The sequence below is a fragment of the Anguilla rostrata genome, chromosome 9 (assembly GCF_018555375.3).
Source record: "Anguilla rostrata isolate EN2019 chromosome 9, ASM1855537v3, whole genome shotgun sequence".
In the NCBI taxonomy this organism is placed as follows: domain Eukaryota; kingdom Metazoa; phylum Chordata; class Actinopteri; order Anguilliformes; family Anguillidae; genus Anguilla; species Anguilla rostrata.
Window position 1 is genome coordinate 37,608,733 of NC_057941.1, and position 18,439 is coordinate 37,627,171.

Sequence of the window (18,439 nt, forward strand, 5' to 3'; positions counted from 1 at the left end):
AAAACTGCCGGAGCAGAAAACGGGGCAACTCAAAGAAAACAGACCTCGAACCGAGGCTGAAAAAGTAAAACCCTAAAGAAAGAATACTGAGCTTAGATTGTGGCACTAACTTGTTGCCAACAATCTAAAAAAGCTAAAGACTGTTGTGCTAATTTTATAGCCACAACAATCCAATATCACAGCTCAATCCTTTACCTTTACCTTTACCTTTACCTTTACCTTTACCTTTACCTTTACCTTTACCTCGCTTGACAGAATACCGGCTCTCGTGCAACATAAGTGACACTGAAGCAAAGCTTATCGGCTTGCTCAGGGTTTAAATAGAACACCAACAGGTGCAAATTGTAAAAGGAAATTTGCACGTGTATAATTCAATCAACTCAATGGCCGTAATAACTGAAGAAAAGGTGCATGAAAAAACCAATGGCCGTAATAACTGAAGAAAAGGCGCAGGAAGGAAAAGAAATGGTGGCATCAGCCAAAACCATGACATAGCTAACACAAATAAAACATGCTGTATTCCAAAGCAATGCTGCTACCCAATGCTTCTTTAATTATTTCAAGTAACTTGGCCCTGTGTTCTCTCTTCTTACCATGTAAACACATTGTGGTCATTCAAACTTTTCAGTGTCACATCAAAGTATCACATAAACAAGACCAGGTCAAAACCTACTATATGACTGGACCGAACAGCCTGACCAATGGTATAACTTCATCAGTCAGTCGTTCAGTCACAGACATTTGCGTTTATAGGGCTGTTGCGGTCCAGCCAAAAGAGCATCATGGAAGAACACATTTAAATGAATGTTTTCAACAGGTGATGAACACATACACACAAGAAAGGATATACTTATACTTGCTTGTCAAGTTCATTTTACAAAATGTGCAACCTCTTCAACATTTACAACATTTGCGTGTGTAAAATATTCTAAATGTTGCACACACATACATACATACATACATACATCATACATACAGTACATAGAATACTTAATCATCCCTATGACAACATTTACCAAGAAGCATATAGAAAAGGCCTTGGGTGGTGGGTGGGACAATAAATACACCAAAAACTTGAAATATTTTGGCCTCTGAAATACATATTTCATATTACAAACCTACCCAGATATGTTTGCCCCAATTATGTACTATAGCCTTGCTATTCCGATGAAGTGTCAATAGTACAATTTCTTTTGTAATGTTAAACAATAACATATCTTCTTTCTGAACAGAATTTTCTCAACAAAACTATTTCATTCATGCATTTTATTCAAGATGAGATTCCCATACACCCAAAGCACTGCATGCATGCAGTTCTTTAAACATATTGTGTAGTCATTAAAAAAAAAAACAGCTGAAATTATTCAGTAAGCTTATTCCCACTATAAATGATTGCCATTTCACACTTAGATATCACCACATTCTCAAAAAGAGAGAACACAGGGCCAAGTTACTTAAAAGAATTTAGGAAGCATTGGGTATCAGTATTGATTTGGAATACAGCATTTTTCATTTGTATTAACTAAGGTAGCCAATATTTTTTATTGTAATTTAGATATATTTTTATGGCAGGCCTATATTTTTCAAGTGTAAGTGTTTTGTATGTGTAATTTGGCATTTTTGTAAGTTGAAAACGTGTTTTTCAGATCTTGTAGTTTACTTTAGACGGGGATTGATATTCAGGGCGAGCCCACTTGAAATTGCCTCAATTGACAACCTGCAATGCAATTTTGACTGACATGCACGTTTTGCTGGTAGCCTAACGTGGACACTGCGATATTTTTCAATTGAAATTGTATAGGTGTAAACGTATTTCACATGTTAAACTTGGATAAGGTTATGTAATGGCCATAAGGTAGATTTTAATGGCGCAAACACATTTAAATCACAACAGAGAAACAGGTGCCAGATAGCCAGCGACTCTGAGCCGGATATCTGCAGATTCCGGCCTGAAATCAGCACTGCCTGATCTGTCCCGGTGTCGCTGAGCCAGTGGAAATAAGTGGCAATAATAATTTGTTTTCAATACAGCCTTCATTCCAAAATGTGATCATGATACCAGAGAAATGAGCCAGGAGTAGTTGCTAAAGTAACTGTTTAGATAACAGCTATTTATTTAACTAGTGTGGCACCGTACTGGGCATGACGGTGCAGGCGGAGCGGCACAGAAGTACACAGACCGGAGGTTTGGGGAAAAATAGCCCAACAGGGCCTTTTATTTAATCAAAATTATAGACAAAACAAAACCGAACTCAACAACTAAAGTCGCTGGTCTTTAAAGTAAAGTAAAGTAACCGAATTTAGGGGTAGCGACGTCGGGGAGACAGCTGAGGGGATCCCTCTTTAAAGCAGGAAGAGGGATGTGATCCTGCGTCTCCACCGGATTCTGAAAAGCAGGGGAAAAGTTATAAACAGTTATCAACAGCCTTTCTGCAGCCCAAAAACCCTCTCCTCAAGGGAGACAAAGGCCTCCTTTTAAGCTTCCAGCCCGATCCCCTGGAGTGGCGGCAGCTGTGTAGCCTCATTGATTGCAGGTGTGTTGAGTGCAAAGGAGGGAGTTGGGGAATTTCCAGTTTGCCGCTCTCCAGGGTCCTGTGGCTGGGCTTCCTAGAGTGGCGCTGTCCCGGGTCCTGAACCGCTGGCCTGGTGGCAGGTTTGGGCTGATGCCTATAAGGCTGGGAGGGGCACCGCGGGGGCATGCCCCGATCCACGCCACACTAGATAACAAGCTGTTTAGTATTGCTGTGTGAACAGCTTCCGCTAAATCGGAAAGGTGTAACCGATTTAGCCAGCGGCCTGCTGCAGACTAGGCTACTCCCAAAAGTGTTCCTCACTTTTATGTTACACTTTACCTCCATCCAGCACTTATATTGCAATTGTAACGTTATCTCTATATTGTACCTCGTCATGTCTCCTATAGTTGGTGTCAAATACACCTAGGCTAAATGTATTCAAACTCAGTTTTTCACAACTCTGCACATTTCATGTTACCATACATTTCTTTTGGCAAGTCAATTAGGCAATCTACTTTGTTCCATTAGAGGTAATGTTAAAACATTTGATTAGAGACAGATTTATTTAAACTTTCATTCACTATATTAGAATTCCAGTGGGTCAAATGTTTACATACATCAGTGGTTCTCAACCTTTTTGGGCAACTGTACCCCTTGGAAAAACAATTCCCACTCCAAGTACCCCCTTATCCAACCAGACAAAAAAGGGAAATATTTCTATTAAGAGGCTTTTCCTCTTAATACTTGACTTGATAAGAGCATTAATTAAACCAGTTTACACATATTGTCAACATAAATATTGACCAAATGTTACTGTGTAATCAGCAGATGCACTGATGAGCTTAAGTGCGTCTGCTGATTTTTTATCGAGCATGGTCTCTGCCAGCACAACTGCTGCGGGTAATATCTGCTCCTCGGCAATGGAGTATGGCTTTTTAGACTGCGCCACTAGTAAAGACACTGCATATGACGCTTCCAGTGCTTTGGTTGATGTTGTCGATACCTTTTGCATTGTCAACTGACATGATCTAAATTCTGAGAGCTTTCTCTTTAAAAAGTCGGGTTGCTTACCGACATGCGATGCGTTCAGTGTTTAGATGCCGCTGCAGATGCGTGGGCTTCATGCAGTTATCCAGCTTCTCTCTGCAAAAGAAACATTGCGGTTGTGTTGGATCGGCAGCTGTAGACATAAACCCAAACAGCACATATTCTTCGTGAAACTGCTGGGATTTGACTGTTTGCTTGATCCTTGCCTTTTTTGAGGTTCGGAAAGAATTTTTTTGGAGGTTCGGGTGGATTTTTTCTGCTGCTCGCACGTTTTAGCCAGTTGTCCATTTTGTTCAATTACACAGCTAGGTAGCAGGTGAACTGACGTAGGCTACGCTGCTTGCGTGCATGCAGATGTTCTTTCTTGCTCACTACTGTAAATTACATTGATGCGGTCTCATACTAATTAAGGTTTTTTCTAACTTTTGAAAAGAAAAAATGCATGTCTATTTTACCCTCCATAATGCAGTTGCTTTAAAATATGTATATAATAAAAAATAAAATATTTTAAAAAAATTTAAATCTAAATTTTATTAATTTGTCAAATCATCTCGGGTACCCCCTGCAACCTCCCGCATACCCCGGTTGAGAACCAGACATACTCCAAGTTGACTGTCTCTTTAAATGTTCCATAAATTGATGTAATGACTTTTTAGAAGCTTCTGACTGGCGTAATAATTGGTCATAATTAGGAGTTCATTGGCATGTGTGGCTATATTTAAGGGCCTACCTTTAGAGCCACTGCCTTTTTCCCTTGATAGCATGGAAAAATCCAAGCAACTCAGCCAAGACCTCAGAAAAACAATTGTGGACCTCCACAAGTTTGGTTCCTCCCTAAGAGCAATTTCCAAACAACTGAAGGTACCACAAGCATCTGTACAAACAATAATTTGACACTGCATTGTTCAGGAAGGAGGCACAAATTAACTCCCTGGGCTGAATGAACTTTGGTCTGAAAGGTTCAACTGAACCCCAAGACAACAACAAAGTAACTGGTGAAGGAGTCAAAGGCATCAGGTACCAAAGTATCTGCATCCATCATTAAGAGAATCCTACATTGCCATGGCCTGAAAGGAAGAAGCCCCTACTCCAAGACCGGCATAAAAAAGCCAGAATAAAGTTTGCAGGTGATCACCAGGACAAAGACCTAGCCTTTTGGAGGAGTGTTATCAGGTCAGATGAAAAATAAATTTAACTGTTTGGCCATGATGATCAGTGCTATGTATGGAGGGAAAAGGGTGAGGCTTTTAATCCAAAGAACACCATCCCAACTGTGAAGCATGGGGGTGGCAGCATCATGTTGTGGGGTTGTTGTTGCTGGAAAAGGGACTGGTGCACTTCAGAAAATAGATGGCATCATGAGGAAGGAGGATTATCTAGAAACACTTAAGCAACACGTCAAGCTACAAAGTTAAAACTTGGTTGCAACTGGGTATTCCAGCAGAACAATGATCCTAAGCATACCTCCAGAGTTGTAACAAAATGGCTTAAAGACAACAAAGTATTTGGAGTGGTTATCACAAAGCCCTGACCTGAATCCCATAGAAAATTTGACTGAACTGAAAAGGCGTGTCTGAGCAAGGAGGCCCACCTGACTGAGTTACACCAGTTCTGTCAGGAGGAAAATTCTGAGTTGAATGTGAGTTGTGAGTTGAGTTTGAATGTCTTTAGCCTCAGTGTGTTAACTTTTGGCCTCAACTGTAGATTGACTTACCATAGCATTCTGCGGTCCAGCCCCTCTTTCGTCATTGCCCCCACCCTGCCCACATCTGTCGCCACCTGCTGCTCCCCACCACCACCACCCGGCCCTGCCCATCATCTGAGCCACATCATAAACTCTGTAAAACTGACTGACATGTTGATCACCAGTCAGCACCATGGGCCAACCAGAGGAGGATAGGTTTCCCCCTTGAGCCTGGTTCCTTCCGAGGTTTCTGCCCATCTGCCACAGGGAGTTTTTCCTTGCCACTGTTGCCTTAGGCTTGCTCCTGTGGGGGTTTAGGCCAGGGTTGTCTGTAAAGCGTATTGTGACAACTGCTGCTTGTACGCTATACAAATAAAATTTGATTGATTGATGATTGATTGATCTAGCCTATGCTTACTGTGTGAACTGGACTTAATGTGTTCATGGCTATGACTGTTATATGAGTATTGTACCTTATCGGATCTGTGTTATGTAGTTGTTCCAATAACCTTCGGTATGCACTTATTGTAAGTCGCTAGCAAGCTATTTAGCCGTACCGACACTTCTGTTAGCTATATCAGTTGCTCCTATACAAAATGAAGCAACAATGGAGTGAGGCCTAGTCACGTGATATAGTTGTGAAGCTACTATGGTTGTCTCATGACCGTGTTACAAATCTAATCGATTTTGTTCTTAGCCAGTCAGAGAACAGTTCGCCTAGTCAATGCAGTTGAAATAGTGATATTTGTGATGGGTGCTGGAGGAAAGATCCACAATTCGAGAATCTTGAAATCGCGCTAGGAGGCAAAAAAAGGTTTTTTTTTTTATTTTTTACATTTACAACTGTTTTTCTTTTTTTCATATTACGAAAGTTAAAGCGTTGAAGAAGTCACTCAATATAATAAACAACATTTTTAGGATAACTAAATACTCATAATTTGTCAGCAAAGTCGACTTGTTTTAGTGATTCTTACAGTGGAGTTTTGGGGGCGTGATGGGGGTGCAGTTTGATTAGCATGTTTGGATTCGTTGGCTATTGTCACTTAGTTTCGGTCAAGCCACCGCCCATAAATAAAGCCGCGTGGTAGTATGTTTGTTTACTGTGCGGTTGCTACAATGACGGATGCTCAATCTGTTGCCACTGCTATTAACAAACGTCTCGCTGCTGGTAGGACAATCTAATGGACTCATTTATCTTGGAGTACATGCATGATAGAAATTACTCTGATTCTGAATCTGACAATGACGAAGACGACAACAACATTTCTGATCTGGATCTAGACTTGAATGACAGTTTGTGTTCTGGCGATGAAGAGGACAATGACTATGGCACTGTGACAGTTGACATTCAAAACGTTTTAGGATGAGTTGATGCGGTAACAGTGGACACCGATTTTACAAATGAGATGGACAAGATACAAAACTTTGATTGCAAGTGCCAGCAGAGGCGAAAAGAGAATTTGCCGTCTCGTGCAGCCAAAAACGGTCTCCAGAATTGGTCTGCAAAACCAGACTGGACACAGCCTCATTGTCAGCAGACAACAAAGACATGCTTGTTTTGGGAACTATACTGACTTCCATTAATGATTCAGAAATGACTCAACCGACGAGGAAAGTGCCTACCAAACGAAAGCATCAGAGAATGACGTACGCGATTTACAACACCGTTGTCTGCCGTGAAACATTCTGTTTTGTACTTGGGTAAGTTTGATAATCTAACTGTCTGTCCTGTTTAGGGACTGTGTGATCATCTATCTATATGTAGTGTGGCGTGGATCGGGGCATGCCCCTGCAGTGCCCCTCCCAGCCTTATATGCATCAGCTCAAACCTGCCACCAGGCCAGCTGTTCAGGACCCGGGACAGCGTCACTCTATGCAGCCCAGCCACAGGACCCTGGAGAGCGGCAACCTGGAAATTCCCCAACTCCCTCCTTTGCACTCAACTCACCTGAAATCAATAAGGAGACACAGCTGCCGCCACTCCAGGGAAATGGGCTGGGAGCTTAAAAGGAGACCTTTGTCTCCCTTGAGGGGAGGGTTTTTGGGTTGCAGCGGAGCTTTTAATACATGTTTGTGATTTTGTCTATATTTCAGAGTCCGGTGGATAAGCAGGACCACATCCCTCTTCCTGCTTTGAAGAGGGATTTCCTCAGCTGTCTCCCGGTCATAGTTACCCCTAATTTCAGTTACTTCTATTTAATTTAGGCAAGAAACTTTAGTTGTTGAGTATGGTTTTGTCTTGTATATAATTTTTGTTAAATAAAAGGCCCTGCTGGGCTATTTTCCCCCAAACCTCCGGTCTATGTATTTCTGTGCCCGCCTGCACCGTCACGCCCAGTGCGGTGCCACAGTAGGCAAGCATGTTCCTGCTGTTATGTGTTAAACATGCAGAGAATCGACATGGCTGTTTTTGTTACAGTCATGCCTTTGTATGTCTTTATTAGCCAGCCTTCTTTGTTAGCCAGCTAGGTTGTTGGCTAGCTAGCTAGCGCAGTTAGTTGGACCACAGTCTGAGACCATTGTTTTTTTGTTTTTGTCTCAGGATCAGCAAAAATCTCCTCCAGTCCATACTCCAATCCTACAAGGAGCATGGTGCAGTATCATGACAAAGGGGGAAATGTCCACGAACAAACAGCAACTTCCTCAATGCTGAGGACATCAAAAGAGTTGTGACGTTCATCACAAACTACACAGAAGACCATGCCATTGTCTTGCCTGGCCGACACCCTGGTCACAGGGACTTGAGTGCAAAGTTGCTGCCATCCAATGTCACCAAAGCCGCAGTGTGGCGTCTCTACAAAGATGCAGTGGGACAGCTTGGTATGTAAAAGTTGTGTGTAAGACTCATGTTCAGAAGTGTAATAGACTGTAATGTTGTGTGTATAAATATGTACACCCGTATTTAATCCAATCTCATACTCATAAAATGTTCTTTCTTTGCAGGGAACGTGTTGTTAGTCTGCACAGCTTCCAAAGACTGTGGAAGTCATTGCTCCCTCAGATAACAAGCACCAAACCCCGGTCAGATCTGTGCTGGCAGTGCCAGAGGGACAACTACCAAGTGTTCCGAAGTGCCAACCTGCCGGATGAGGTGAAATCAGCCAAGCTGAAGAAGCAGGAACAGCATCTCGTTATAAAGGAGCGCTCATTCTACCAGGACAAGAATGCTGCCTGTGCCAAGACCTAAGAGGATTTGTATCTGTCTCTAGGCCCCTCCAGACCTGCAAGCAGGGAGATCACAATGCACTGCAGTTTTGATTTTGCACAACAGGTGAGAATAAGTTCATCCTATGACACAGTTGATTTGGTTTACCAAACACACTACTATGTTAGGCAGCTGTTGATTTTCAATGTATCTCATCTTTTTTCTATCTCTCCTTCTCTTGCAGGTACACTTCCCTTCTGACCCTCATCAGCCTGGGCCTGTGGCTTTTTTGGTATCTCCTGTGAAGGGATGCCGAAGCAAGTGAATTACCTAATCGATGAAGGGATGGCATCAAGTAAGGGCAGCAATGCAGTCATCAACTACCTGCATCATTTTTTCAACAACTATGGAGTTGGAGAAACATACGTGGACCTTCATTGTGACAACTGCAGTGGGCAAAACAAGAACAATTTTGTGCTATGGTACTGTGCCTGGCGGACTATGCACAACCTTCACCTGAAGCTGGGCTTCCACTTCCTGATTTCAGGCCACACCAAGTTTGGCCCCGACTGGTGCTTTGGACTCGTAAAGCAGTGCTTCAGGAAGACCAGAGTGGACACTTTGTCAGACATTGCTGGGGTTGTGAGGGACAACTCTCCTGTGAAGCAAGTAAACATCCCCCAGCTTGTACGACTGGAGGATGGCACAGTGCTTGTTGAAAGCTACGACTGACAACGGCATCTGAGTAGCTATTTCTGAAGGCTCCTACAGATCGAGTTACCAGCACTTCAGATAATTATCATTTTCATTGTATTAGCTATTTTATGAACATGATGATAGTATTTTGTGAAAATGGCATGTTGGTAACAGTGGGCAATATTTTAAATGTATCGTCTTGCTTCTATTCTATTATAGCTTTGATGCCTGGAGACCTGGTGTGGTTATGGCCACAACACACTGTGACGCAGAACCAGTCGAGTTTCAGCTGCTGCGCAACGCTGATGTCCATCCCCCCATAGATGGTCTTCCTGTGCAAACCCCACCCGGACTGGACATAGCCAGGCAGAAATATCTTTTTGAGAAGATCAGAGAATTCTGTTCTGATGAGGCACAAAACGTCACATGCCCTCCACCAAAGTCCACAGCACCGCAGAACAAGACTCTCCGATTTTAGATTCACTTCAACTGCATCGCCCCAGCTGTTTTATTCTCTTGTAAATAAATGTTTTATTCTCTTTGAAAAGCACATCTGTTAATGGTGTTATTTTTTTAAAATAAATTACAAAGAATTGATATGCTTTGTCTGTCATTAATCACATTACAATTGTGCAAGAATTTTGCTGACTTTGTCTATTAGCTTAAAAACTTAATACACATTTTGGCTTAATACATTAGGCTTAAAAGCCTAAGATATAAGATATACATTTCCACATTTTATGGTGCTTAGGTTTGTGATTAAAGTTTATTTTAATGTACATTTAGCAATTTAAACATGTCAGCCCTGCAAGTTTGTTTCCTGAGGGTGACTACCCCACTGACAGATAATGACAGGTACTCTAGTGCTGGGGGTGGAGTTAACCAGCTATTGTTCCCACCCATTATCTCCCTGTGAGAAGTGTGAAAAGTTCAAGATCTTTCAAGGGGATTTTCTGTGCTACTTGATTTTAGGAGGACCAACATTCAAATAAGCATATCTTCTTCAACTATTTTCTGCTGAGGACCAAAACATCAGTACCTGTCACATTTGGTCATATTTTTCTCTGTTCTGTTCAGCCTAAAAAAAATTTTTTTTCCCACTTTAATGCTATTTTATAGTTAACCTTTTGCAGGTCACTTAAAACGAGTATAAATGAATACTGTCAATTTTCAGACTAGACATCCTTGTAGATTTTTCTTAATCCATTGGCCGTTTTTTGGTAGTACTGACAGGTTACCCACAAGTTCAGTACATTCTCCCTCTTGGGGGCATCATAAGTAAGCATGTGTTGTGAGCTACCACTGCTATGCAGATGACACGCAACTTTAGATATCTTTTAAACCTGGCGAAGTTGATCCGCTAGCCAAATTAGAGGCCTTTCTTGAAGATGTAAAGGCTTGGATGAACCAAAATTTCCTCATGGAATTCTGATAAAACTGAGATGCTCACAGTAGCTCCCAAAACTCTTAGAAATAAGTTCCTCAATTTTTCCTTAAATATAAATAGCTTCTCCGTCTCCTCTAAATCAGTTGTCAATAACCTTGGTGGAACCTTTTGATTCAGATCTCTCCTTTCAGGACAACATTAATAATATACGAGTGGCCTTTCTCCACCTAAAGAACATATTTAAATTAAGGAAGATGCTGTCCCCCCAGGATGCTGAAAAAATGGTTCATGCGTTTGTATCCTCTCGGCTTAATTACTGTAACATTGCACTGTCAGGTTGCACCAACGTCTACAACTTGTACAGAATACAGCTGCTAGGGTCCTTACTAGAACTAAGAAATGGGAACATATCAGTCCAGTGCTCAAATCTCTTCACTGGCTGCCTGTCAAATCCAGAATTGATTTGAAGATCTTGCTGTTAACCTATAAAGATCTAAATTGTTTGGCCCCTGACTATCTTAGTGAGTTACTTATTTCTTACTCTCCTCCAAGGTTACTTTGTTCACAAGATGCTGGTTATGTGAAAATGCCATGTGTATCTAAAATTACAATGGACGGCAGAGCCTTCTCACAGAGCTCCTGTTTTATGGAACAATCTCCATACGTATGTGTGGGCGTTCAGACACACTCTCTATGTAGGCTTAAAACTTACCTCTTTAGTCCGTCCTATAGTTATTCCTACAATCCTATAATCCTTTCAAATGGTCATGCATAATCATGGAATTTTAATCATGAAATTAAACACTGATGTCTGGGCTCAGTAGGGACCTTAGCATTAACATCCCGTCTGCGTTACGCAATTGTGCACTGAAATCACCTAGACTCGTCTCATGTCTCTCATGTCTACTGTCCTGCTAGCTCAATTTAGATTTCTTTCCTATTTATACCCTAATTATTTTGTATTTACCCTCACTTCCTTTATCACTTCTGTTCAGGGGTGGGTAGAGTACTGAAAAATTGTACTTGAGTAAGAGTAAAGTTACTCATACAAAAATTTACTCAAGTATAAGTAAATGTTACCCTTTAAGAAAACTACTCAAGTAAGAGTAAAAAAAGTATCCAGTCAAAACTACTCAAGTACTAAATTTAGTTAAAAATCTAGTTTGGTACATTTTCACACCACGGGCATGATTTTCAGGCTCTTGTGCAGTGTCCTGTGCCCTAAAGCATGTGGTATGTGGCATGGGAATGCTCCGAGTCTGCATTCAATTCATGCTATACCACATGCTTCAGGGCACAGGACACTGCACCAGAAAATCTCACCCCATATGTAATAAAATAGGAACTGCAATTCAAAACGTTGCAATTTAACCACATTTTATTTAAACTTGGCACACATTTCACCTTACATTATTTAAATAACATATAATGAAGTTAACGAATGCCTTTGCCAGGTACAACAGTGACTAGAACAGCTTCCACGCACGTGCTGGGACTATTCTAAATTAAACACAGCCCTAGCACGTGTGTGTGTGTGTGTGTGTGTGTGTGTGTGTGCGCGCGCATGCTGGGACTATTCTAACTTAAACATAGCCCCAGTACGCGCACGTGTGTGTGTGTGTGTGTGTGCACGTGCTGGGACTATTCTAAATTAAACACAGCCCTATCATGTGTGTGTGTGTGCTGGGACTATTCTAACTTAAACATAGCCCCAGCAGGGGCATGTGTGTGTGTGTGTGTGCGTGCGTGCTTGCTGGGACTATTCTAAATTAAACACAGCCCCAGCACATGTGCGTGTGTGCTGGGACTATTCTAACTTAAACATAGCCCCAGCACACGCATGTGTGCGTGTGTGTGTGTGTATAAAATCACCAGTGTGGTGGTAAATTAAAAAATGTACCTGTAATTAAATTTACCGGTGATTTCATAAATGGACCAATTTCACACATTTACAATATACACACAACCAACCCCCTGGGTCCCTTACGTTACATTAACTGAAGTTTCAGTCCAAATCAGGTCTACTTCATGAATTTTTCGTTGACCTTGAAGAGAAGCTGATTTTCAAAGTTTCTGGTGCCCAGTGTGGCTCTTTTAACTTGTAAAAATGAGCCCTGCACAGCTGAAAAGCCTTTCACATGCAGCAGATGCAGGCAGAGGAGTGTTGACTTTCAGCAGGGGTTAAATTGGGGGTGGACGCGGGTGGACAGCGTCCACCCACCTTTGGTAAATAAATAAATAATTTTGACCGGCAGTTAACAAATAACTATGACAATCCAATCCATTTTTCATATGCTCCAGTCCATGTGTTCCCTCTAGCCAGTTACTCTTTCAACCAATCAAAAATCCGAAGAAAAAAACTCAGGAGGAACAGTCATTTATATAGACAGGCACAGAAAGAAAAATATCGTTGATTTTCTTGATTGTTTGGAAGCGGGTAATTTCATTAACATGTAATTTCATCTATGCAACATTTTAAAGAGAGCAGAATAAACAGCCCCCACGAACGACGGCTATTATTCACGGCAACTTTTGAGAAAGATCATCAGGTTGCTGGTCAGCAGCTAAGCTAGGATTGAATAGCTATTTCCCACATAATGTTTTATTCAGTGACTGGTGAGCTGAAAATTGGTGGGGCGCAAAACTTTCCTTTAAACTAATCATTGATCTCAACCTGTTTTAATTAGTAATTTTCCTTTACTATCAAGCGTGCCAACAATCAGACTAATCAAATGGCAAGTAGTCTAACACTTCATACCGTGTTAGGGGGATTAAATCAAAAATTTAATTTATCCGTTAAAAATCCGTTCTAATCACCAAGTAGTCTACACTTAACAAAAAAGATACACCAGTCTGTTATCTACCGTGTTAGCTTTCAGAATAACCAGCAAAAACAAAACCTGCAATTCAATTTTGTCCACAATCTACGCATTGCAGATATTTGCCATGAATACGAGTGTGGAGAAAGAAGTGCGGAATGTATCTGCAAATAATGTTGATTAAAAATGTGCACAATTTCATACTGCAAATAAAAATACATGTAGGCTACAAGGCCTAGGCTACTCGATAAAACTGCCTATTCGGGGAGAGCTGGTTATATATGATAGTATTGAGTAGCCTATTTTGTGGATTAATTGTACTGATACTCACTGCTTAGTGATTAAAATGGATTTTTCTAAATCGCATTTATTATTTAATCTCCCTAACACAATGCGAAGAAGCTGTGTGTCCCTTTCCAATTGATTAGTCAGATGTTTGATTGCTTGTTAATCACTGAAAATTAATTAGGCTAAAACAGTTTTAGATCAATGATTAGATTAAAGAAAGTTTTGCACCCCACCAATATTCAGCTCACCAGTCGCCGCTGGTTTTATTTTGTTTCAATTCGACAGTTTAAGAAAGATGGATAAAGGAGGTAGAAAGGGAAGACAAAAGAGGATGACGACCGATTATTTTCGTAGGTAAAAAAAATTCTCAGCATTAATGACACTCAATAAACTTGAAATATTTTATGTAAAAGCTTGCATCAATAGTATACATTCTTTTTAAAACATTGTTTTCCTTCATTACAATTTTGTGCACAGTACATTAAAGATACAACTATTTTGAGCTGAGACATTCATTGTACCTTTTTTCACCCACCTCCCACGGGATCTCAGGGTCCACCCACCCCAATTTACCCCCTGACCTTCAGTGATAGCTTCTTCAGTGCACCACTTTGTCACGGATGTGATATTCTGAGTGGACGTCTTCCAAGGCTGCTGCTAACACATCAAATGTATGAGACCCCCTAGGCGTCTGCAGGCCAGTGCTGCAGAGCGTCTTTCGAGTGTAACTGGTTCGATCCAATGGCACGTGACCCTGAGAAAGCTGCGCTGACGGTCCAGCAGTCTGTAGTGGTTACCACATACTGGATAGTGCTCAAAAGCTTCTTTACAGAGGTTTTCATGGCCTCAGCTGCAGTCTCTATTTTAAGACGTAGAGTCTTCCTAGTCATCACAGAGCTTTGTGGATTCAGTGTGGTTACCAGCTCTTTGAAGGCAGGTAGGTCGACAATTGAAAAGGGGAGCAAACTACGGTGGCTCTGAAGTGCAAAACACAAAAACAAAAAGAAAACGCAAAAACAAAAACTTTCGGCCCTGAGGTGCAGATGCAACATACAAAAACAAAAAGGAGTGGTCCTGAGGTGCAGATGCAACATACTAAAACAAAAACGTGCAGCCCTGAAGTGCAAAATACAAAAACAAAAAGAAAATGCAAAAAAAAAAAACTTTCGGTCCAGAGGTGCAGATGCAACACACAAAAACAAAAAGGAGTGGTCCTGAGGTGCAAAACACAAACATACAAAAACTAGCAGCCCTGAGGTGCAGATCCAACATACAAAAACAAAAATGTGCAGAACTGAACTGCAAAACACAAATACAAAAAGAAAATGCAAAATGAAAAAGGAGCAGCCCTGAGGTGCAAAACACAAACATACAAAAACTAGCAGCCCTGAGGTGCAGATGCAACATACAAAAAAAAAAAACTAGTAGCCCCGAAGTGCAACAGTGCACCTCAGGGCTGCTAGTTTTTGTATGTTTGTGTTTTGCACCTCAGGGCCGTTCCTTTTTGTTTTTGTATGTTGCATTTGCACTCCAGGGCTGAAAGTTTTGTTTTTGCATTTTCTTTTTGTATTTTGCACTTCTGACCCACTGTAGCAAACCCTCACACACTAGATGAATAACGGCGTGGTCAACTTTAGCTTGAGACACTCGATAAATGGTGAGTCCGGCACTCACTTTGTTACGTCTCCCAACTAGCTAGCTAGCGCTAGTCACTACCACCAGTCCCTTGCAGACTATTTCTGCTACCACCCACTGGAAGCTAGCTATAGCTATCCCGCCTAAATCTAGCTAATGTTAGCTTGCAACTAATGCGAATACCAATGTGTGAGTATACTTTTTTGCATTGATGTTAGCCTCCCAGCTTGCTAGCTAGCGCCAGAGCTATAGAGGATGGCTCTGGCTAGCGCTAACTAAGGTCTAGTCTAGCTAACAAAACACATTTTAGAAGCAGGTTAGAAAAACAGCATCAGTTTTATCTTTAGCTAAGTTAGCTAGCAATGTTACACTTACTTCGATATGCTTCCGTAGGTTCGATGTTGAGTTTTTGAAGGTTGAAATTTCGGTGAAGCAGAAGCAGAATTTCATTAAAATATTATTTCCTTTCCTACTTTGGGCTTAAAAAGTAGAAGGTGCGGCCACAGATTATCGATTGAGTCAGCTTCTTGATCTGCCATCTTTGAATTTGTTTGATTGGAATGGTGGATGGCAGATGCAGTCAGTGCAGCCCTTTGCTTTGGTCTAAAGCCTTTGGATCACCCCTTGTTCTGCACTGTACTGATTGGACAGTCTCGTTATTAATTTGAATGATTCTTCAAGTGATCAAGTGGCATTGCTAGTGGAAGAGCACTGGAGTCGGCTCCCCCGCCTCAACAGAAAACGTCTCGTGCCATCATCACCCATCAATGAAGGGGGAATATTATTTGTAATAGTGGTGGGCGGACCGATTCTTTTCACAGTACCGGACCGGTTCCTTCAAGTTGATACATGCAAATGTACCGAACCTTAATATAAGGTGACCAGATTTCTGAAATGAAAACCGGGGATATTTCCAGTTCGGCGGTCAATATATAATTTAAATATCCAATGTTACTATCTATGAAATAAAAAAGGGGGACAATTCTGGTTTAATGTATTTTGACCATGGTAACTGTTGTACTGTAATAAACTATGGTTTTGAAAAGACGTTTGTGGTAATGTTGTGGATTCACTTGACACTTGCTAGCTTCTGGCTAAGTTTTCCACAGCAGTTTTCTCTAAAACAAGCGCAAGCAAGTAGTTAGTAGAATAAGAAGTGATATGAAGCTGCTATAACGAGCAGCCCGCCAGCCCCATCTGTTGGCCAAAACAAGCACAACGCGATTGAGATGTCAACTGCTCTGCTGCCCGGTCTTTCTTGCCACTTAAAATATTATTTTACTTTGCGGTCTGTTTTTAACGCACAGTTAAAAACGGGGACATTTCCGGGGACATCTCCAGCCGGGGACAGGCTACCAAAAACGGGAGCTGTCCCCGGTGACCCTACCTTAATACATTGATTCTGCATCCTACTTGTATGTAGGTAGGCTATGTAAGCTCAATATGATGTTACAGAAATGTGACAGACCAACGACTTCTTTTTGAGGGGCAAGTAGCAGACGTCCTAGTTTTATGAGAAAGGTTAATTCTATCTCGTTCAGTGAGTGCAGGCTGCCTGCCTGTCTCGACTCAAGTTCTCGACTCTGTTGGGACGTCCGAGGTCCGATAGTTCGAGAGAGAACATTCGATCTCGTTCTCGTTCAGTGACTGTGTACTGTGTCAGTGCAGGCTGTCTGTCTCGAGTCAAGATTCAACTCGCTCATTCATTGGTTGTTCCATTGATGGTTCAGTTCATTCAATCTCGCTCATTCATTGGTTGTTCCGCTTGCTATGCTTTGAGCACTGCACCTACCGTACGTACGTAGCAGGCAGCAGTTTTGGAGAGTCCGATGAGCACTCGGACGTTCGACAGGCTGGTGCGGTAGGCCTACATACCGGACACTAAAAAGAGTCATTCAAAAAGATTAGTTCGTTCATTTTCGCCCATCACTAATTTGTAACACAAACGAGTTGGTTAAACGGAACGAAATAAAGAGTAGGCTACTTGTTCAAAAAAAATACTCGAGTAAGAGTTATGAGTACAGCCGATACAAAATAACATGAGAAGTGCCTGTTCCTCAAAAAACGAACTCATTTACTCATTTGCGTTACTTGTAACGCATTACTACCCACCGGCAGTTACTTCGTGCTGGGGAGCATAAGCCGGTTTTCTTCTGCTGCGAACTCAGGACAAGTTCCCGAAGACCGACGTCATGCACATAGAGTAACTCTCCCGGCACGCCCAAAGGCAACTTGACAAGCTGAAAGACATGAACACCAAGCTTTGTGGTTGGACTTTTGTAAAGCCCAAGGACCAAAGCTGAGCATTGACAGTTCTTTAGACATCTCCTACCACAATAATGAAATGTCATTGACAAGTCAGGGAAAATTGGCCAAATAAAAACTTTTAAAACTTTAACGTGACTGGAAAGCGTGCATCTTTCTTGATAACTTATACAATCAAATATTGGAATGCCAATTAATTTTTTAATGGTGGAAACAAATTGGGCAGCTTTCTAAATTATTTTAAGTACCAAAAGTCATTGGGCACAGGGAAGTATGCATCTTCTTTGAAGATGCAAAAAATATTTTGGAAAATAATTGTACCTCAGAATTAATGCCCCCCTCGCAAAAATATCTGTAAAAATAATACTTTGTCCCTGGGCCTATATTAAGCTAAAATTCTTACATAGACACAGTCAATTGTCACACACACACAACAAACTGCTCTTTTTTTGCTTACACTGCTCAGCCAAGCTATAGACACCTCATCAAGGCTGGAAACACTGGTTTTAAAAGTACCATACTAACAAAGGATTTGCTGCATATTAAATTTAGGAACGCTATACGCTTGGTTTTTTTGAGGGACGATGGGAGGAAAAAATATGTCACTTTTTAATTCTTCTTTACCAAACCAGAGCCTTATAATTTAATAAATTATTGCTTAATAAAGAATGTTATTTCTTTGATCATTTCAAGGAAGTATTCCATTGCTACACTTAATTGCAAGTTGTATAGGCCACATTGATGCCTGAAGATTTTAACACGGGGCTGAATTAATCTGAATTAATACACATTATAAATTATACTTATAATGCACAGAATCCCACCAGGGCAAGAGAGTTCTTTGTACGTCTCACTGTCATAAATGTCCCCAATGGGAGCCCTGAATATTTATGATTTGAAGATCTCTGTAGCTTTTTGTTTTCAAGTACAGATTTTAACAGGATAATATTGAGTCACTTC

At 41.2% G+C, this 18,439-nt stretch overlaps 1 long non-coding RNA gene across 1 annotated transcript; it reads right to left on the minus strand.

The window, feature by feature from the left end:
- Nucleotides 1–2,150: 2,150 nt before the first annotated feature.
- Nucleotides 2,151–15,969, minus strand: LOC135263714 (uncharacterized). Its single transcript, XR_010332528.1, has 3 exons — nucleotides 15,590–15,969; nucleotides 3,585–3,656; nucleotides 2,151–2,386 (listed from the first exon to the last, which is right to left on the minus strand). It is a non-coding gene; the product is annotated as an uncharacterized LOC135263714 (long non-coding RNA).
- Between the last annotated feature and the right edge of the window lie 2,470 nt (nucleotides 15,970–18,439).